The sequence below is a fragment of the Ictidomys tridecemlineatus genome, chromosome 13 (assembly GCF_052094955.1).
Source record: "Ictidomys tridecemlineatus isolate mIctTri1 chromosome 13, mIctTri1.hap1, whole genome shotgun sequence".
Classification (NCBI taxonomy): Eukaryota; Metazoa; Chordata; class Mammalia; order Rodentia; family Sciuridae; genus Ictidomys; species Ictidomys tridecemlineatus.
The window spans coordinates 73,745,772-73,757,104 of NC_135489.1; positions in this window are offsets into that span (position 1 = coordinate 73,745,772).

The following is an 11,333-nucleotide window of genomic DNA, read 5'->3' on the forward strand; positions in this document are numbered from 1 at the left end:
AATAAATACATACTGTAGATAGCAGTGGGCCAGGCAGTGGCATGGATTAGGAAAAACAGACCTGTCCCTCCTGGATACTGTGGCAGATTTTTGGGATGGGGATTCAGGAAGAAGCCCATTGAGAAGGGAAAGAGCCCTGTATCATTGGGGAGTGTTCATTCCATGCACAGGGAAATCAAGCAGGGTTTCTGGGAAGGAACAGCATCCAAATGGATCAGGGAAAACCCCTCATGGGTGGAATGCCTTGGGTGAGGGGCATGGTGAGAGTAAGGCCACAGAGGCTCCCAGGGGCCACACCCTGCAGGACTTTGAGGCAGTGGGTGAGAACCTGAGGTTATTCTAACCAGTTGGCATGCACAGAAGGATTTTGAGGAAGGCATGGCACACTTAGTTTTCTCTGTAAGGATTTTTGGGATTCTGAACAGGAAAAGAAAGAAGGGGGAGGGAGGGAAAGGATACTGAGCTATTGATGAGGAGGGGATCCAAGGGGTCTCTTTCTCCCACTTGTGTTCCTTATATTCCAATGTTCCCAGATGTGGGAGACTGAGCCATGTCCTCTGTCACCCCAGAAGACTCTAATGTGCTCCGGTCTTTAAGGAGTTATGAAAGTAAAGTGAAAAAAGTAGGAAAGAAAAAGAAAATTTACACTAACAGAAAGTGTGCAGTCTCTCTCTATGTCCCTCTCTCTATCTCTCTTTCCCCCACACATGGAGCACTGTTATAAAGGATGAGGGCAGAGGGTGAAGTCTCAGTGCAGAGAGGGTTTGACCGTTCCCTTGCTGAAGCCAGTGGTTATGGGCCTTAGTTGTCTGCAGCTGGATGGCTGAAGAGCTATTCCTATTTGTGTGTTTTGTGCCCTGCACTATATAATTCATAGTAGCAAAAAAATCATGTCTCATTTCTGTCCCAGAATGGCTTTTTTTTCCTGTCCTGAGATTTCTCTTTTTTGAAGTGCATTTATTTATTTGAGGGGGAAATAAAGGAGACAAAAAAGAATATTTTTTTCTTGTTGAGTGTGGCCTATGGGTTTCTTCCCTTTCTGAGTTCTCCCTTTCTCTTTCATGGTAGGAAGGATGGATTACTCTGGAGGTAGGGAAATAAGAGGAGAAAGAGCCCCAGTCCACACACAAAGGCAAGGATCATATCCATTGCCCAGGTGATGAAGCTAGGGTCCAGCCATACGGCACTACTAACAATATTCAGAGGAAATAAGATTTTCCATTGTCTAAATTGCACTGTCCAGTTTGGAAAAATGAGTCCTGAAAGCTCTCCTTCCAAATTCTCTTTTGAACATACTTACAAGTGGAATTGCTTAATCATGTAATAATTCCACCTTCAACATTGTTGCTTAATTTAAATTCCCAACAGAAAATTTTTAGTTTTATTTTCTCCTTAGTTCTTATAACATTTATTTTCATTTAGCTTAAAACAGCCATTGTAATTCATGTAAACTGATACCACCAATTGCTGATTTTCTTTTCCCTCTTGACAGTGATGTTTTCCTGTGATTGACTATTTGTACATCTTCTTTGGGGAAAGGCATATTGTTGTTCTTTGTCCAATTTCAAATTGGGTTGCTTCCTTGTTGTTGAGCTATAAAAACTCAGTAATGATTCTTCATCAAATTTAGATTGCAAATATTTTCTCTCATTCTGTGGATTGCTTTCTTTGTTTATCTAATTTTATTTTTAACTGGTTTATTAGGTATAATTGATTTGCCATATACTGCACATACTGAACATAGGTTATTAAATCTTTTTTTACCTCTTAATCACTTCCAAATTTGTAGTTCTACCATATTAAGTATATTCAGAATGTTGTGCAATAGATCTCCAGAACTTTTTTATCTTGAAAAATTAAAACCTGTACTCATTAAATGCACCCTCCCTTGGCTCTGTGCATGGGGTTCTGGACTTGGCTAACACCTTTTTCAACAACCCTTTGAAACTGGACTTGCAAGACCAGTTCACACTCAGTTGTTGGGAAAGACAGTGGACCTTCCAGGTTCACTCTCTGGGATATCTGAACAGTCCTATCATCTTTCATGGCATGGTAACTTGGAATCTTGATCTGTTCTCATTTTCTACTGATATTATCTGGTTCTGTTAAATTGATGATATCCTGCTAACTGGGAAAGATCATCCTCTGTTATAGAATGCAAGTACATGTCAGGAGATTGCTGTCAACCTCAACAAAATCCAAGGCCCTATGAAGTTCATGGGATGATCTGTTCAGGTAAGACCCATTTGATTCTAGACATGGTGAGAGATAAAGTGAAAACGTTTTCCATCACCCAAGCAGTAAAGAATGTAGATGGGTCTTTTGGACCCTCTCTTATTAGCAGGCTCTCACACAATATCCATGCCTACTACATGGGCTGATGAAGAAGCCAGATGGAACTGAGATGTCCCCCAGCAGAGAGAATTTTGAAAAGCAAATTTGGAAAAGCCCAGGTACAATCTCTGGATACCTCTCTACCAGGGATGCCAATGTGGTTAGATATCACCTGTACAGTAGATGGGATGAACTTAGCTTACTGGAAAATGTGATTATAGGATTTTGTCCATAAGTGTAGAAGGGAGCTGAAACTATTAGTATAGCTATTTATAACAGCAGTTTTTAGGAGTATAAATGACCTACCACAGTGGAGCCACTGTCCAAATCTTTACTGAATGTAATGTGAATTGACATATAGGTGGGTGGATGGCCTATTTAACCTGCATCAATCTCCTGTAGCACAGACCCCTAAAAAATGGCATGTGTATTACAACAACGCAGAGTTCTCATCAATAGCTTGTTGAATAAGTGCTTTTACCTGTTCCTCATTATCCAAGTGGCTGCCCCAGTGCCACTGATCTCACAGGTATAAGAGGGGTAACCCCATGCCTGAAAATTGTTCATATACAGGTGGGTTCAGCATGGGGGAAGCCAAGGATTTATACTGATTTTGCAGTACAATCTGTTATTCATACCATCTGGAATGAGACAGGAGAAAAATCTTTGCATCCAGAAGACAAACTTATGCAATGTGGATTGTAGTACCTGTCAGCTGGTCACTGGATATTGTACTAACAACTGGACACTTTATAATGGCCTTAAATTATAGATGGTACAGTTGCAAGTGGACTATGATCTTTACTGGAAAAGCCTTGGAAGCCAACATGTGGCAAGAAATGTGACAAGAAGCTGGAAAAAAATGATTATTTATGACACAGTCAACTTTGTACCTGTAAATATAAAGCTGGATACTTTGACTATAATGCAGGCTCTGGCCAGGACCCAGGCAGTACACTTGATGAGGAGGGTACAGAAAAAGTAATTTAGAAAGTGCTAAAATAGGATGGAAGAGGGTCAGAGACAGAATTATCCCTAAAACATAATGACTTACTCTTGGTCACATCCCAGTGACAGATTCTTCTGCCTCCAGTCCTGTCCTTTGAGCCACATTGGGAACAAAAACTAGTCTGGGACTGGAATATTGGTCATATCGGCCTCTAGCTAAACAATAAAGGACACAAATATGCCTCAACCTATGTAGTCTTCCCTAGCAAGAGAGCTATTCAAACCACCACTTTCAAAGGTCTTGAGAAGCTAATGTAATATATGGGTATCCATACTGTATTGTCAGTGTCAGGACATGCATTTCACAAGCCATGCTATTCAGCATTGGTCCCAAGGACATGAAGCATCATGTAATTTCCACTTGCCATATAACTCTAGGGCAGCAAGCAGGTTTGGTGGAGAGAGAAAGTCTTATTCAAGTGTTGGATATTGGCCTATTAGGCAAACCCACCTTGGCTATGGCCTGGAGTCTTTGGAGAGGTATGTGTATAATATGACACAATACACTATATTGTCATGTGTATCTAAAAAGAACAAAGAAAAGAAGAAAATAAGAAATGATAGTAAGTTTAAATGCCCAAAAAGTCTTGGATACCTTCTCCTTATAAGCATATGGGAGCTCTGACCCCTGCCCCAAAGACTGTGGATGTCAAAGCTGTACATCCAGATGATATACTGCCAGAGTTGACACAAAGAGCTCTGCTGTTTTGCACACAGCATTAAATCCAGGGTAGGGGACAAGTCAATGGGGGCTTAAGTAGTGTGTCCCCCAGAGATGGGTTGGCTATTTTTTTATGTTGTTCTAATTAGTTACACGTGACAGTAGAATGAACTTTGACACATCATACATAAATGGAGTATAGTTTCTCATTCTTCTGGGTTGTACATGATGTAGAATCATACTAGTTGTGTAGTCATATATGTGTGTAGGGTAATAATGTCCAATTCATTCTATTATCCTTCCTATCCCCTGCCCTCCCTTCGCTCTCCTCTACCTAATCTAAAGTAACTCTATTATCCCTTAGCCCTACCATCTGATTGAGAATTAGCATCTTCATATCAGAGAAAACATTTGGCCTTTGATTTAGGGGGATTGGCTTATTTTGCATATACTTTCCAGCTTTATCCATTTACCACCAAATGTGGGCTGGATATTTCTTGCCATAGTGTGAGGAATCTCCAGTCTTCCTAACTAAATTCCTGTTGGTCTTATTGGGCTGTGGACTTGTGATCATGACCTAATGTGTTAAAGAAAATACTCAGGGAGCTGAACTTAGACTTCTAGTCAGGCATGTCATTCACTATTCATTTTAAGAGTCCCTCATGGACTCTGTCCATGAGTGGGATGCTCTACAGCATCTTCCCTAGTTGTCATTGCCTTGTTCTAGAACAGATAAGTTGTCACCAGTACTTTCTTTTTGGAAGGTGCAGATTAACTTGACAAGTCCCTATTAAACATTTATTTTTCTTTTTGTAGCTGCAGTCTCTCACTGTTTTTCTATTTTCTGTGGAACAATTGCTGTTATAAAGACAAAATGTTGTCTGTACAGTCACAAACCTCAAGTCACACATGAAAACATAAAGTAATGCCTATGTAATGTTCTCCCTGGATAAAGAGCAATGATAAGTCATTGATTTGGTTCCTGGGACTTCTGGTGGAAAAAAATGGTTATTATGATCACTTACATAATTGTCATCTTGCTCCTTTTTGTTCATGTGCTCCTACTGGTGCTTTGGACTCTGCTTACAAGCCATACAGAATGTCTTTTGTATGCTGTCTACACAATATTAAAACTCCTCCCAGGCTAAGGGCCCATCATGGAAGAAGGGTGCATGTGAGATTTTAAGAGCCAGTTACAAGTTAGTTACACATGCATGTGATCAGCTTCACATGACTGAAGCCATCTAAAGTTGTCACCCCCGTGATTACCCCAAAGTAACCCTAGCTGGTTTCTCCTGCATTGTTTCCCAGCATATTATAAATAGATGAAGTCATTAGAGTCATGTATTGTATTAAGTAAAGCTTTATGACTGGAACTTAGTAGTAGAAAAGTGAACAACTCTTTGATTCTCGTTTAAGATAAACCAGCTACATTGCAGCTAGGATGAAGTTGTTTTTGACCAGACCCATATACAATACACACTTTTCATTCTGGCAAAGTTGTGGGGATGCAATTGCTATCACTGCCACTCTTACATCAGTAGATCCCCCAGTAAAGTGCCCTCTTTAATTTTAGATCTGTCTGCATCTCATTCTTTGGTCTCATAGCACCTTGATGCTGGTTCCCATACACTGGGACTGAGTTGTTCTGTACTACAGGCTGAGAAGAACATAGGAAACCTCAGAATGAGAGCTGGAAGTGCTCCATCTTGGGCTCACATAAACAGTTTTTATATAAACTCATGTAAATTTTCATTCAGTGAAGCACATTTTTAAAAACTCACATAAAAAGAAATTCTTTTTTCTTATGTCCAGAATATTTGTGAAAGATAAGCAAAGCTCATCCTTGTCAGGTTATTTGCTTTGTTTTTGTTCTCAATTTTGTCCTGGTTTAACATAAAATGTGATATAAACCTCCTCTCATAAAGCATATTATTTCAGACTCCATTTCAGGTAAATAGGCCCTGAGTAGACTTCCTACCCATTCCTTGTCATAGCCAAAGCAAGGTTTCCTCTCTGATTCTCCTTGTTTAAGTCTCCTGCTTCTGGCTAAGAGACTTATTTGTTGCCCTCTTACTCACCAGATAAAAATACAGAGATTTTCTTATTTATGATAGTTTGACTTAACCAATTTTCATATTCAATTGTGGGAGAGTGCTCCCTTACAACAATCCTGTCTTTCCCTTTCAATATGGTATTCATTTAAATCCATGTGATATTTATCACCTTATTATACAATACATAAGTTTGTGTTGGATTATTTTGCCCAACTGTAGACTACTGAAAGTATTCTGAGCACATTTAAGGTAGGCAAAGCTTATGTATAATAGGTATATTAAATGCATTTTTAACTTATGTTTTATTTTGGTGTAAACCTATCATTAGTTGAGGAAGCACTTGTTTATAGTCTCAGCATTTAAAAAGAAATCATTTGTAAGGAAATTATAGAGCCAGAGACCACTCCTTTGCCTGTCATATCTCTTAGGAGCCTCTGCAGTGGACCTCTTAGCTCCTTACCACTCTGCCTGTTTTATATTGTTGGCAGTTATTATTCACTTAAATTTGTGTTCTTTTATATCTTAATTTGGAAATAATAAATAATCCAAAATACTAAATGATTTTCTATTTACCAAAACAACCAAAATTTTAAAATGGACCAATATTCAGGAATGGTGCAGATGTGACACTGCTGCAGTTCTGTGGTAGAGATATGGACCAGCAGCATCACCTTAGAGATGACAAGCTCCTTGCTGGAGTGGTTCACTGCTGGATACATGGCTCAGACAAACCCCTACATTTGGTTATAGCAAAAAAGTGAAGCAGGGTGTGGTGGTGCAGGCATGTAATCTCAATGACTCATAAGACTGAGGCAGGAAGAAAAAAAAGCCAGCCTCAGTAACTTAGCAAGGTCCTAAGTAGCTTGAAAAGGCCCTGTCTCAAAATAAAATAAATAAATAAATAAAAAGGGCTTGGAATGTGTCTCAGTGGTTAAGCACCCCTGAACCAAAAAACAAACAAACAAACCAACAACAACTAAACCAACCAACCAACCAACAAACAAAAAAACCAACAACAACTAAAACTAGGGGGGTCATGGGGGGAACTACACTTAGTTCACTCAAGTTAAAATTGTAACATTCTGGATTATTAAACTCAAGTTACAATAAAGGAAGTACAAGGAAACGCCATAAGAGCAAATCATGTCAACACATTTTTAAGCTACAAGAGGCAGATCTCAGTAGCTTTTGTAAGCTCAGACACTGTTGATGAAAAGGAGGCAGATTAAAAGCTACTGAACAAGGCTTTATTGAGATTCATTCTCAGGTGACCCTCCAGTCCAACAGAGTGGGTCCAGGAGAATCACATTTAGGCTCAGCTGGATTGGAATTTTATTGAACTTAGGGCAGGAAGGGAAGGTTTGGGACAGAAAAAGGGAGTTTTTAGAGTTCACTGATTGACAGGTAGTTATAAGGCACTATCACTGCTTGTCTGTCAGTGCCTGCTTGGTTGTTCTTTCACATGTGTGAGTTGTCTGGTGCTTTGTTCCCATAGCAACCTCAAACCGACCTAACATCCTGGTCTTTTTGATGATATAGGGTTCATAATTACATCTGGCTACTTCCTGCTGGCTAGGAGTGCTGAGGGAAAGGGGTTGGCTCAGACATTGGTTTTGGTAGGGAGGCGACTATAGGGGTGTAGGAGCATCTGGTTGTAGGTCACTCTGGCAATTTCACCCATGCACTTTGGGGCGAACCCAAGGAGGCAGGGAGCAATCATTAATAGAAGTCCCATTACAAACATAGGAGTGAGAATGGGAGTCAGCCATGTAATGAGGGTTGAGTTTAGCCAGCCTGGTCAAGGGTCATTTGATTGTTGCTGTTTAAGCCTTTCATGCAAACAACAGAGGCTTTTGATATTCTTTTCGACAAATCCAGTTTCAATGATATAGTAGCAGCATTCTTCTTTCAGGAATAGACAGATTCCTCCTTTGTCTGCTTTCAGGAGGTCTAGGGGCTTGACAGTTCTGTAATGAAACTTAGGCAATAGATGTTATTTGCCTTTTCAGGGAAACGAGAAAGGCGGCCGATGCCTCTACTGCTTCCCAAAGTTGTTGTTCAAGCTTCTGAGTAGTGGTTACTGCATAACCAATTCCTCCTTCACCTAGTCCTGAGGCAGCGAGTAAGGAGGCCAAGGAGAGTCCAACTACTACTGGTAGAAAGCATCCCATCTTGTCTTGGAAAGGGAGGTGGTAACAAGCCATATTAATTCATCCTCACTGTACAGAGTTGACTGAGGGACAAAGATGAAAGGAACACAAAAAGCGAAGGGCATGCTGAGGCGTAGATTTTTTATTAGGGTACCATTGCACCAGCAGAAGAATCCCAGCGAAGCAAAGCTTGGGGAAGAGATGAATAATCTGGTCACAGGGTAGCTCCTAATAATTGGAGAACATCTCTGCTTAGGAGAGGAACTGGACAGGATGGAATGTCCAGAAAAGAATGTGTAAAAGGGTGTCCCTCCAGGGCACAGGCCAGCTTAGCAGTACAGTTTGGGAAGGAGGGTTTGCTGTCAATCTCCATAACTGAGATCGGGGAAGGAAACACAGGCCCAGAGTGAGCAGACAAGACAGAATAGGTAGCCCCTACCCTGAGTCCACAAGGAAGGTTATGGACTTATCCAATACCTGGAGTGTTACCCTGGGCTCAGTGAGGGTGATGGGGTCCTTGAGTCCAGGCTTCTTCAGTCTTCTGTGAACCCCAATAGTTCAAGAGAAGGGACTGCCTGGCTGGTCATACCCCCACATGGCAGCACCAAGGAAGGTCCAGCCATGCGGCAGTCACTTTTCCAATAAACTGTCTGCTTACAGGTGGGGTACAGCCTGGAGAGGGACCATGGGTTTGGGCATTGGCAATCACAGTGATTTTCACATCCACATTTGAGCAAGCCCCTGGCAGAGAGGAATGCTGGTTTCTCCTGAAGACTTCACTGGAGCCATAGGCCTCAGGGCTGCTGTCGAAGCCTAGGTTTGGAGTATTACCTTTTTCTGCAATTGAGCCTGCCTGGCTAGTTCGGCCAATTCTTCCCAGGCATTATAGACTTTAAAGGCCATTTTCACCAGATCTTGGATATGGGTCTGAGGGCCCTCCTCAGCTCCTTTGAGCTTTTTTCTTATATCTTGGGCTGATTGGGTAATGGAATGGGTTGCTAACCCTGTAGCTCTGGAGGGAGACTCAGGCTCCAGCTTAGTATATTTGGTGAGGGCCTCTGTAAGATGGTTGAAAACTAAGGCTGGATTCTCATCTGGATCCTGGGTGATTTCTCTAATCAAAGTTAACCCCCTTATTGGAAACTGCCTGCATGCCCGCTATAAGATATTGGACCATGTGAGTGCAGTAACAGCAACCTTGTTGGCCATCTTGGTAGTCCCAGTTGGATTTAGTTATGGGAAAAGCTGCTTTACCTGTGGGGAGAGTTATATCTGTTATGACAAATTTGGTAAAGCATGATCTCATGTGGCCTCCTGGATGCAAGTCTTACCCTTCTGGGGAAAGTGTGGAGGGGAGAATGACATAGACATCATGCCAGGTTAGATTCTAAGTTTAAGAGAAGTATCAGAATTCCTTGCTATAAGTAGAAGTGTCAGCATAGAAAGACCCAAGGAGCTTTTCAATCTGGGAGAAATCTTTAAGTGAGAATGGGACGTGTACTCAGACAATCCCTTTGGCACCAGCCACTTCCCTAAGAGGACAAAGGAGCTTTGGGTTAGCTGGTTAGAGGGCCTAGTGGGATTGGCTGTGGGCACTGACAGAAAAAGAGGAGTGAGTGGGTGGAGAGATCCATTGGCAGGAGGGGTAAGGGTTGTATCAGTAGAAGAGGTGGGCAGAGGAATGATGACTGCAGGAGAGGGGGGAGAGGGATGGAGGGGGAGGGTTGTGGAGTGGGGGAGGAGGAGTTGTGGTATTAGGAGGAGGGGAGGAGGAAGAGGATTGGCCAGGGTAGGGAGGAGGAAGAAGAGAATGAAGGGTTGAGAGTAACTCAGGTGGATCTGAGAATGAGGAAGGAAATGTAGAAGAACAATGAGAAAGGGGATTGGATTTTCTCTAGCAAGGAATTCTTGAGCAGTAGAACAGGTAGATTAGAGGATAGGACTGGAGTATATATCCTAAAAAGCCTGAATGTGCCTGCAGATGTAAGGGACTTCTGCCCACTTCCCTGTCTAGTGACAGAAATTGTCCAAATCAGTGAGTTCCTTCTGGGGGCCAGTTTTACCCATTGTCTAAGGAGGACTCTGTTTCCCATGACCTTCTGGCACACTCAGGAGTGAGTGGGAGCAGAAAAAGATGTCCCAAATTCTGATCACACTCCCCCGAGAGACACATAAGTGCCAGGCCAGGGTTGAGGCATCCCTGTGTCCCACCAGGGATGGGAGTGGCTCACTCACAGACTGGGATGTCCCCACAGTTCCTGGGGCCTTGAGCAGAATGGGCAGGGAACTATGGTATGCGCATGACTTACAGATAGACCACATGGGTGGTCAGGGGAAATGAGGGAACGTACTCCAGATGAAGGCAGAGGGAAAGAAACAGCAGCTTAGGAATTTCCTGATTCCTTGGAAGGAGAGTGTGGACGTCAAACCCTATGGGGGAGACCCAAAAAGCCCTCCTGAGTTTTTAGCACCAGGAGTAGGGTCAGGCACCAGTGATGAAAATGAGGCAGATGAAAAGCTGCTGAACAAAGATTTATTGATATTCACTCCCAGGTGAGACCCTCCAGTCCAACAGAGTAGGTCCAGGGGAATCTTACCCAGACTCAGCTGGATTGGAATTTTATTGGGATTAGGGCAGGAAGGTAGGGCTTGGGACATGAAAGGGGGTTGGTCAGGGGATTTTGCTGAGATGCATGTCCTTCCAGGATTGGTCAGGAGACCCGCTGATTGACAGGGGGTTATAAAGCACTATCACTGCTTGCCTGTTAGCATCTGATTGGTTGTTCTTTCGAATTTGTGGGTTGCCTGGTACTTTGTTTCACGAGTCACCTCAAACTGGCCTAACAGTTTTGTATGATCTTTGGCTGAAGTTCACAACTACACTTATTATGTCACTTACTAATACATTTATTTTGATAAAAATGTATAACAGTGAGAATTCTGAACAGATGGGATTGTAGAGAGTATCCAAAATTCTTCAAAAATTGGGATATCATTTCATAACCTAGGCAGGTTGGGATGTTGGTATGTTTTATCTTTATAAAATTTTTTTGCATCTTTCCCATAAGTTAACATAGTATTTTCTATGTTTTTAAATGCAAAATTACAATGAAATGTAAACAA